This window comes from Ictidomys tridecemlineatus, chromosome 1 (assembly GCF_052094955.1).
Source record: "Ictidomys tridecemlineatus isolate mIctTri1 chromosome 1, mIctTri1.hap1, whole genome shotgun sequence".
Classification (NCBI taxonomy): Eukaryota; Metazoa; Chordata; class Mammalia; order Rodentia; family Sciuridae; genus Ictidomys; species Ictidomys tridecemlineatus.
In genome coordinates this window covers 225,283,534-225,295,491 of record NC_135477.1, presented here as the reverse complement: position 1 = coordinate 225,295,491, position 11,958 = coordinate 225,283,534, and the positions used below count along the sequence as shown (strand labels likewise).

Here is an 11,958-nt window from a genome sequence, read left to right as displayed (position 1 = left end):
ATTGCTTTGTTGAAAGTTGCCTCATCATTGCCTGCATTTTTATTGCTACACAACTCAACGGTGCATTAAAAATAAGTCAAATGTTATAGTGCTTTATAAATTTTAGCATTCATTTATAAGCAAGGTCCAGACAGAGGAGAGTACAAGATAAAAAGAGCTTCTGCTATTTCCCTGAGGAGACCATTGCTGCTTTCTAAGCTGTGGCAGGAATATTTAAACCCAATAAAATCACAAAGCTCCAGCAGAATAGGTTTGCTTCCTTGGGGTGTCTTTTTCATAGAGGCACTTTGCCAGGACACCCAGGCGACAGAATTTCTTTGGGGACAGCTAGAGACTTCAGTCACATCAAGAATTTGCTGGGAAGAAAACCCCAGCAGCACTCCATTCTCTGAGGGCAGGCGTTGGTGTAGATGGAAGGCGTATCTACTGCCTGTGTGTAACTCCAGGGCAAGTGAGTTTCACACTGCACGACAGAAACAGCAAGGCCCATGTGCTAGTCAAAAGCTTGCAATAAATTGCTGCACAACAACAGAGAGATACTTCATAGATAATACATTAAAGGTGAACACTGGGGCTGGACACACACACACACACACACACACACACACACACACACAGAGCTCAAACTGGATATGGCTGCAGGTGAAAAGGATATTTGGCAAATAGAAGTGAATAGCACCCTGGAGCCAGAAGAGAATCTAAAAATATATAAAAGGAGATCAGAAGGGGGCAAGGAACAGGGCAAAAATGTTACTAGGTCCTAGACATGCTCTCATCACTCTGGGTACAGGACATTGATCGATTCTCTTTGAAAAACAAATAGACTCAGACATTTCTAGTACCTTGTGAAAAGTCCTTGAATGTACACAGTGGAAAGAATCTTACCTATGAAGGTTATATATTTATTTTATATTCACTGAGAAAATACCCTATTTGTTACAAGTCTTAGTTAAGGATTCTAACGAAGTTTTGGTTTTTTTTTTTTTAAACTTGTGAATATTGTTATATAAACTATCACATCCTTGAACTGATGCCCAGGGAATACTGGATGATCCTTCTAGAAGGGAAGACAGAAGATTGGCACCAAAAAAGAAAGACTCACATTCCTAGACTGTCTTAGCTAGGAATTAGCCCACATTTTCTACTTCCCTGAGCTCAACTCAGGTTTAACATATTTATACTCACATTTTCTCAGCTGCTGAAATACCACTTAGAAAGCCCAGTCTGGTGCCATTGCTGCAGTCTCCAGCCCAGAGGGGGATGATCTTCTGGTACTGATCAATGCGCACCAATGACAGAACACAGCAAATTCTCACCTCTGTGTTGTGTCAGCTTCCACTGAGGTCATTTTCACTCTGTAGCTGTTTTCTTGTTTTGTTCCCTGATGGGCAATTTATATGGCAAACTAATTCCTCCTATTAAAAATATGCACACAAAAATTTCCAGTCAAACTACACGATGTATTTTTAGTTTAGAAAAATGAAAAGGGTAATGAAATTTTCCAGGCCAGTATTTCTCTAGGAAACATTTGCCTACCTATTTTTTTTTTCCTGCCTGCCTCACTATTTTTCCATATTACGGTAATCCCTAAATGCCAGAAGTATTCTGGTATGTGTCACTATTCACCTGGCACTTTTCTTCTTGTTATGACATTCTATTTGCATGCAATTGTATTATTCTTCTGTTGGTGTCTCTATTGAATTCTTCAAATATTAATGTTGTCTCTGTCACAGGAACATTCAACGAATAAAAATAATACTGGAGTCTTGAAGCTTTAAAAATAATCAAAGAGATCCTTCTCTTATAACCCTCTTTCAACTTCAAAGTCCTCATATTTCTATTGGCTTGAAGTGGTTTTTACAAAGAGAGGGTAGAAGCAAGAGAAAATTGAATTTCAGGAAGTTTTTGCCTATGTAGTTTCCTGACTACTTTTCTTGCTTTCTTTTTATTTCTGTTAGCAATTTTCATCTGAAATAGGTATCCAGCACTATAGAAGTTGAATTTCTAATATAACATCATTCTTTTGATCATTTTCTTGGCCATTTGTTTAGAAAACGAGGCTACATCTTTATCCTCCGATTTTAAAATGTATGACGGTTGTTCTCTGGCACAGAGTGGGACTGCAGAACACAAACTTTCCACAAAACCCCAAACTGCTCAGATCAAGTCTGTCACCATTTGAGGACAACTCCAGTGTTCTCAGGCTGAGTCCTGTAAGGCCTCTGCCCCAGCACGGACCTCCTAGGTTGTCTTGTGGGCCTATGGCTTTGTATTGCTTGGAGAATTTAGATGTGGGGAACACACAAAAGACACATTAAGAAAATAGTGGCATGTGGATTAGCTCAGCATGCAACCCATTTTTGGAAAGAAAGAGAAGTAGGATGTTTATTGTTCAGTTTAGAGTGTCCCCACTGAAAGACATGTAAGTCACTCTAAAAATGATTCAAATTCTACCTGCATTTCTAGGAGCATACAAATTCTACCTGCATTCCTAGGAGCATATAAAAAGCTCTTCACATTATGACAAACTATAAAGACCTTTAAAGAGTCTGTTTTTTCCCTGAGTAAAATGGTTTCTTTTAACATTGCGTATAGCAACTCCATGTTGGCCTCGAAGAACCCCTGCCCATCTTTGCACTGCTGGCTCTCCCTTCACATGATGTTACTCTTCTCAAGTCCTGTGCAGGTAGAGTGAGGACAATAAAACTCTTTTACCTAGTTTGTGCTTATTTAATTGAAATTTAATTTCTATTTGCTCTTTACCCTCTCCATGCACTCTAAAAGTAAACAGGCCCAATATACATATGTTTTCCCTTCCCAGAGTGAGTCCACTGAACCACCTTGAGTTTTGAACATGATTTTAGTTTTGGTTGTTGGAGGCTTTGACTGGTACTAATCTGATTCCAAGAAGAGACCTGTCAAAGATGGACTCAGAAGTGCTATCTTTTCCATACTTCTTATCTTAACTTGACATGGCGCCCATGATGCTGTATCTGTTCTCTCTAACTCTCCTCGAATTATGGTTGGAGGACATCTCTGGATCCCAAAGACCCTTTCAGGAAGCCATGATAGCAAAATTATTTATATTTTACTACTAGAATGTCATTGGCCTTTGGGCTCATGCTTTTGGGATCCTATGGTGGGTGTTCTTAAGAGCTGCATAAAATGTGAAGGAATAATGGCTCAAATGCAGAAGCAGATACCATGATCCAGCTCTCTTCTCTTTAGCCAGCCATTAAAGACATTTGCAAATAAGCAAAATAAAGCTAATATTCTCACTCTTTTATTTAGAAAACATGGTTATTTTCTTAAAATGTATTATTTATTTTAGTAGAAATAGCAATGACTTATTGACATGATATTAAAATGAATGAATTAGTACATGTTTTCAATTTCTCAATTTTATTTATTCTTAGGGTAGATATCAAAAGATGAATCCTTAATAATTTTGGCCATGTCAAAGTGAAGGCAAAAATTTGTGAACTGCTGCTCTGAGTTTCATTGACTCTCATTTAATCTCTTCTTTCTATGATATGCTTTACCTTTGGGTAGTTGAACCTTATTTACAAGGTGTACATTAAATCGATCTCTTTTATTTTGTCTGTAAACTCACTTCTTCCTTTGTCCCAAGTTCCTTCCTGGAGTATGGCCACAGAGGCTTCACTGATTCATTTGTGCTCAAGGGAAATAAGAAACCAGAAGAAATGAAGAAGGGCCATTGTAATAGAATGAGCATCAGATGCAGCCTCTAGATGTGGATTCTGGTTCCACCACCAGAAAAGTGAATTCATGCCCCTTGTGGGTAAAATGAGAAGGAGATGAGTGACTTTCAAACTGTATTCCACATTGTTTTATGGTTCTGAAGTTCCCAAGGGATAAATGAGGGGTGTTGGGTGAGTGGACTTTCTCTTTGCCTATGTCAATCAAGCCGAGCCACCTGCAGATCAGCTTACAGATCAGAATTCAGGGTAAGACTTCATCTGATCCAAGAGAGTTTATGCCAAAAATATTTTGGAAGCACTGAATTGGATGATTGCTGAGGTCCCTTCCAGCTATAACGTGACAAAACAGCTGTGGTTCTCCATAAAAAAATTGTGTACACCTCTACTAATACAATGTAATTTTTATTTCTGATCCATACTTTGTGAGTTAAGGAAGATCTCAAATGAATTCAAGGTGGAGGCTGGGTGCAGATTCTAAATGAAGATGGGAAGAATTTTCTATGCGCTATGCGTGATCTATGCATGTTTAACATTAACATAACCCTCTAACTGGAATCTCACTCCAACCGTAGGCTTCTTTCTCTTTAATGGGCACACAAACTTGTGGAATCAATTTTTTCTTGGTGTGTTGGAATATGATTGAATAGTAAATTCAGGAATCTGTTAAAGGAGGTTTCTTTTCACCATTGGAGTTTATGGAACATTTGCTAAGCTGTTGCAAAGGGAAAGGAAAATGAACTCCATCATCTGAAAAACTATTGAAGTGGAAGACGTTTTTATAGATGAACCAGAATAAAAAATTTTGCAATCAAGTAACATTTTTTCCTACTCCTTAAACAGTGTCTCAGATTTCTTTTTCTCAACAAAATATTTAGACAAGATTCTCTACTTGACAACTTAAAAAGTTGAGGAATGGAGATGTGGATGATGGGCCTGAATTCACTAACAATAAAAGAGAGAGCTACAAGGCATGGATTTGGACTCATCACCCTGGTAGTTTGCTTTACGATCAAGGTATTGAGTTTCTTTCCAATACTAAGTAGCCTAAGACGTATTTTCACAACACAAATTATGTCCTGAAGAAACACTTCTCTTGTGTTTTCATCTCTAGTCCACGTTCTGTCCCCTCCACCCTCACCAAGAATCTTGAAAACCCTCCCTTTTCATGTCAGTAAACATATTTTCTAAGTGATATAAGTTTCAGGTAAGTTATTACTACCACTTTCACAGAAGGAAGGCTATGGTCTTTCACTTTCATTTCTTGGATTTTAATTATACTTTGAAAAACTCTAACATGTTCTGCTTATAGTTTTAAAACATAAAAATAAAGGCATGAGCCTACTGTCATAGATTCCTCATGGAAGGAGGAAAAACATGGGACATTATATGCTGATTTCCATTCCATATGAAATAATGTTCAAATTTGATTTCTCTGGAATTTGGAAAAATTGTTATTTAAATTCCCATCCTCTGAGACCCTTTCAAAAACAGTAGTACTTTTGTTGAGATCAAAATCGTAAGGTTTAAAATATCTAATGAAAAATTGTTTACAATGATTTTTAAGAGCTTTTTCCCACCAATCATAGCTGTGCCACTTTCAAGATGTGCTTTCTAATACAGCTCTCTGTGAATTTATGACACACTCTGCAGCTTGACTTTCACAAAATGAGTGCTCAATTTTTCACTTGGATCATGAAAAAAAAAAGAAAAGAAAATATGAGAGATAAACTGCATTATGCAATTCAGATTCCACACCATTGACTTTTCCACCAAAACTATGAATGGGTTAGTCATTTCCTGCAATTATTAATGACCTTAGTGTGCTCTCTTGATGAAAGTCATGCTATGTCCCAGTCAATTATTTTTCAGGTCTTTTGGGAATTTTTACTTTTTGGTTTCTTAGACCAGTTCTATATTGAACTAAATTAGTTAATTTATGTTTGCTATTTCAGCTCTAAGTTACATATAACCCATTTTGTGTGCTTATCTGGAAACAATCCATTATTGACTTAGTTTGGAGTAGACATCATGCACTAATGTTAGTCATCAGAAATATGCCCTATTTAGAGAAATTTTCCATTCACTTTGTTTTTTAAATGCACTGACTACTTTGAAAAGTCCTTATCTACAAAGAACACAGAATAGTTTCATCCTCTAAGAATTCATCATGAGCCAGTGGAGAATTTGATATATCCTCGTGCATCTAACGTTACTGCCTGAAGTAAATTTCAGCTTAAACCCTTAAATGATTAAATTAAATTCACCCAACCATTTACTTGCAGAGTTTGAAGATCTATAGCAAAACTGATGGTTCCATTTTGTAAGAAAAAATATGACCTCACTTGCTGATCACACACATACACACACACACACACACACACACACACACACACACACTATTTCAAGTTTCACCAATATTTTTAGATGCCTAATTTTTTAATGAGTATTAATTATTGTGTCCTTGTTATAACTTTATCTTTCTCATTTTCACTCTTCAACCTCTTTATCGTTCCCAGGGCCAATCTACTGCTGTATGCCAAGTACATTTCTTAGGGCAACTGCAAAACTTTTTGGAATGGGAACTTCTTTTCCTGTTGTTCTTCCTTTTTGTTCCAAGGAAATGTAAGTAGAAGAATGAGGAAATAAGATGCATCTGACTGAATATTCCATCATCAGAAAAGATTATCAAGACTTTACTGGAAGTTCATTTTAACTCTTGTGAGGAGAAAAAGCCAGAAAAGTTTTTCTTGCTCTAGAAAAGTAGAGTTTTATTTATTTTATTTTTTTATTCTTTGTGGCATTGGGAATCAAACTTGTGCATGTTAGGCAAGTTCTCTACTACTGAGCTACACCCCAAGTTTTAAATAGGATTTTCAGTTTCCTGCATTTTACATAGAATCCTGATCAGGTAGCCACAATGAATCGATTCCCACATTATGTGGTTTCCTCCCCATCTAAACACTGAAATGTAATCTGGAATAAAACAGAAGTGGCATTACACGAAATCAGAAAGGATTTTCCCTTTGTCCTAGAATGGATTATTACCTAATGTATCCTAGAGAGTACATGGGTTCTGCTTTTTTACTTTAATTTATTTTAAGTAATAATAATAGTGTTTTGGAATAAAGTCAACCCATGGATGGGGTTTGCTAAAGTTCAGGTATTGAAGACCTGTTAGTCTTCTAGGTATTTACAACACACCGGAAAAGATATCTTGAAAAGAAATCTTCATACTTAACTAGAGAAAAAATCCAGAATGGAAGTAGCTAACAGCTAGGTTTGGTGCTTATTTCAAACAAACAGTTCTCCAGAGACTCAGAATCAATAAAGTTGTGGTGTGTGTGTGAATGTGTGTGTGTGTAAATGATATGCAGTTTTGAGTCCAGAGGGGATCTGAGGAAAAATTTCTTCACTCCTCAGAGGACCCTAGTCTTTTAAGACCTTCAGTTGATTAGAAGATAATCTGTTTTACTCAAAGTCTACTGATTAAAGTGTTAATCACATTTAAATCATGCCGTCATGGCAACATCTTCAGTGTTGTTTGACCAAACAACTTGGGTACCAAGCCCAGACAAGCTAGCACGTCACTGTAGCCATCATGGTGGATTTTGCAACATCCCTGTGGCAACCCGTGATACTGTGTACAAAGACACAACTCATGTTTGTGCTGTAAGCCAACCACAGTTAGGCATGTGATGCAGGTGGTGCCTATAGCCACTATCATATAGCCACATTCACATGGAAATGAACAGCCCCAGAGTGATCTTGACCATGTGTACCAACATGCAAGAAAGCTACACGAGGAATAGATAGGCTCTGTGAAGGAATGTTCTCCTCCTCAGGTACAGAGCCACATGATGGGGCTCTGCATTTGCTTGGCTTTTTAAAATGTACATCCACGATGGAAGGCATGGCTCATGACCCATCATCATTTGAAAGCAATGGCTTCACATTCTAGAGGTGGAGGGCTTCTGACCCCTTTCTTCAGATGAAACGATTAGACATGGGTAATGAAATAGAGCACCAAGAGTGCCCTGTACAAGCAGGTTCTGTTTTGGGGCCCTCACTCCCGCTACTGCAACACTCCACTCTATAAATATAAGGAAAGGCATGGCTTTTCCGTAGTCTATAGACGAGTAATATCATATCTTCAGAACAAAACCATGAATAAATTACATTTTCTCTGATAATTTTAAATAGCTACTGCAAAGCACCTGCTTTATGAGCCATGTTTCATTGTTTCAGCCACTGTGTGAGGACTTATTGGTCCTAATTTATTATTCTATCCTTCACCAAGCCCAATTATGTGCCTTCTCAGGCCATAAGGTATTGTGGTGGTAAACCAGCCTTTTGCTTGAAAAGTGAGGCTATAAACTAAATAGCCTCTTAGGTCTCCTTCCTCTGACTTTCGGGAAGAGATAGTTCCAGGGAAACATGGTGGGGAGAGAAATGGCAGAGGACAATAGTGGGGAGGTCACAAGGTGGAATCACTGCTTAGTGATAGATGTATGTGCTGCTGATAATGAGTCAAAACCAACTTAATTTGTATCCAACAGACTCTTAAAAAGGTCATAGAAGCATTTTAGAAGGTTTTCCAAGCAGATTGGTTTACATTTTCAGCATATGGTTTAGGTAACAGTTTGGGAAAACTTAATTCACATACAACTCAGAATGTTGAAAATGTGAGTCCCTGCGTTCATTTACTTACATGGTTGTTTTACAGTTGTTTATGAAAATGGTTTCTTTTCACAGTCAAGCCTAAGGTCAGAATTTTGTGCTTGCCTTTGAGGGGGCACCTTCACTGTATTTGCAAAAAGCAAGCACATGCAAAAGGGGTCATCTTAACTGAAATAAAGAGAACAACAACAATAATCAGTGTGACTAACAGTGACTGACTGCTTTCTTCCTGCCAGGCACTGATCTGAGCATCGTATAGGAAGACATTACTTAATCCCCCCCAACATCCCTCTGGGGTAGGTGACATTCTCCCTGTTTTACTGTTAAGGAAACAGAAGCATAGGATGTCAGGTAGTTTAAGACTGTACTGAGAATATGCTCAGTTTATCTGCTCAATCCACAATAGCTGGGACAAGATGTCTAGGGCAGGAATTCGGGGTCCATGGAGAGTTGGAGAGGGAACTGGAGGAAAATGAAAGGGACATTTAATTGATGGAGGAGACAAGTCATTCCAAGTTGGGCCCTTAAATCCAACAAGACCAGTGGAACCCACTGGAGGTTCTTGAGTGTGGGAAGTTTAACATGGAAATGACTTTGGAAAAATAAGTGGTCTTGGTGCCACAGAGTGAGGAGAAAGAGATTAGAGGTTAGAAATAACTTATGGCCCATTCTTCCTCTGAGAATATGGATTAAGAACAGCATAAAATTCCTTGCAACTCACTAAGGCAGCATTTCCCACATGAAGTGCCAAGGGGCCCCAGGGATCCTCAAGGAACTCTGAGTGGCACACTACTAGGATATTTCAAAATTTCAAGGAAAATAAGGCAACACTTAATAACTGTCTGCCACAAGCATATTATGAACATTTTCAACAGCAGATTGTACTACATTCTTCTTTTTTTGTTGTTGTTGGCCCTAGGAAGAGGGTGGCTTTTATTTCTTCTCTTAGGGAAGTGGAGGGGAGCTTTCTCAGGCACCCCAACCTAAGGGAAGGGTGGATGTGTCCTAGACCATGGGGCTGGAAGCCCCAGATGATCTTTCATAGGGCTCTTCTGTGACCCCTTTCTGGCACTTGGGTGGGTGAGAGAGTCATTCCCTTTAGGGTAGCAGCTCCTGTATCAACGGAGGCACGAGGAGGTATGTGCTGGTGTTCACAAAGCGGAAAGGGGAGCAGGTGCCCTGAGTGAGGGAACAGGGTGGCAGACCCCAAACCCGACGACTTCCCAGTACAATAACTTTCTTAAGGCCTGGCTGGTGTGACTCTTCTCCTGAGAAGGGCCTTAGGGGCCCAGAAGCATTGTTCCATCTCATGGCTGGTTCCTTAAATGTCCATCTCAAATTGTGACTCTTCACCACCTGCCCACTTATCTTCTGGACTGTGCACAGGTGGCTCTGGCTGGCTTCCATGGAGGGCTCATCACTGGAGGGCTGGTGACTCCAGGAATGGTGGGCAGGTCCCTTGCAGGTGTTTTGGCCACAGGTGAGTTTCTATATTCCATCAAGAATTTCCGGTCATAGATGATCCTGGTACCTCCCAGGGTGGTGCTGAGGAGCGTGCCGCTGTGGGTGGTGCTGTAGTCCCCAGGTGGTAGCTGTACGCCATCATCACCAAGGACCACCCTGCGAGTGGCAGGGATGTCCCGGCTTGGAGTCTGGCTGCAGCTGCTGCCCCCTGACACGGTCTCCATTTTGCTGCACAGCAAACCTCTACATTCCTCTTAATGACACCATGTCTTTAAAAAGTTGAGTTTTCTGAGATTTCTGTAATAAAAAGGAATTCCAAGGGCTGGGTATATGGCTCAGTGGTAGAGCATTCGCTTGGCACGCGTGAGTCCCTGCGTTCAATCTCTAGCCTGATTCCGTATGAAAGAGGAAATAAGGTGGTAGTGCCTGTTTTCCAAGGCTTGAAATGCTGTGCAGTAGTGAAAGGCACACAGGTACAGTCCATTAGTGAATAATTTTGTTGTTTCAAGGATGAATAAAAGATACTTTTTCTAGTATTCATGTGTATGTCTATGTGTCTAACTACATCTATGAAGAAGTTACTGGGGCACAAATTCTACTGCCTCAGTCTGTTTGGCTGCTGTAGCAAAATGTAGTATACTAAGTGGTTTATTTATTTATTTATTTTTCTCATAGTCTTGAAGTCTGGGAATTAAAAAATCCAGGTACTAGCCAACTCCATGTTGGGGAGGCTCCACTTTCTCCTTCATCAAGTGCTTTTTGCTGTGGCCTCAAATGGTGGAAGGGGCAGCAAGCCCCCTAGGAAAGGAGCTGTACTTTTTTAAGCTTTTGAAGCATGATTTTTTTTCTTTTTTATTTGTTCTAATTAGTTATACATGACACATCCTACATAAATGGCATAGGACTTCTCATTCTTCTGTTTGTACATGATGTAGAATCACACTGGTCATGTAATCATATATGTTCACAGGGTAATAATGTCTGATTCATTATACTTTCCTTCCTAACCCATGGCCCCTCCATCCCTTCACTGCTCTCTGTATAATCCAAAGTACCTCTATTCTTCCCTAGCTGCCCCCGCAACAACTGGACATGGGCAATGGCTGTGAATTAGCATCCACATATCAGAGAAAACACTAGGCCTTTGATTTTTGGGGATTGACTTGTTTCACTTAGCAAGGTACTCTTCAGTTCCATCCATTTACCTAAAAATGCCATAATTTCATTCTTCTTTATGTCTGAGTAATAGCCCATCGTGTATATATACCACATTTTCTTTATCCATTCATCTGTTGAAGGATACTTAGGCTGGTTCCATATGTTGGCTATTGTGAATAGCCACTGTAAACATTGTTGTGGCCACATCAGTATAGTATGCCAATTTTAAGTCCTTTGGATATAAACCATGGAGTGGTATATCTGGGTCAAATCATGGTTCCAATCCAAGTTTTCTGAGGAATCTTCACAATGCTTTCTATAATGGTTGCACCAATTTGCAGTCCCTCCATCAGCTGGCAGTCTGAAGGGCAGGGAAACAGCCCAATGAACATCACCGCAGAGGAGCCAATCAGCTAGATGTTGCTGGGGCCACTGTGAGCCAATCCTGGCAGCTGGAAGTTTGCTGGGGCCCCTTTGGCTGTGGCTCTCAACATCCCTCCAACAATATATGAGTGTACCTTTTCCCCCACATCCTCACCAACATTTATTGTTACTTGTATTCCTGATAATTGCCTCGGGCCTGTTTTGTTGAGGCACTCGTGTTCATGATGTCTCCTTATCAACTCCTACCTCCTAAGACAATCATATGGAGGGTTAGGCTTTCAGTTTGTTTGGGGACATAAACTTTCAGACCATACTAGTAAGTCATCATGAATGGGAAGAATACACCTCAAGCCTATCCATTTATTTCTGGCTCCTCAGCTCCTTCCTTCCCTGCCTCTTTGTGACTGTGACAGCCTCCAACAAATCTTCCTTTCTTTCTGTTCCTAGCAAAACAGCTTCACAATCTTCTAAAAATATAAACTGATTCAAATTATTTCCTTATTTTGAATTTTCACTAGTTTTTCAATTTATGTTTTTTAAAAAAGGAATCTAA

At 39.5% G+C, this 11,958-nt stretch overlaps 1 pseudogene; it reads right to left on the bottom strand.

Moving 5' to 3' along the window:
- Nucleotides 1-9,720: 9,720 nt before the first annotated feature.
- LOC101954878 (eukaryotic translation initiation factor 4E-binding protein 1 pseudogene) lies at nt 9,721-10,087 on the bottom strand (annotated as a pseudogene).
- Nucleotides 10,088-11,958: the final 1,871 nt, after the last annotated feature.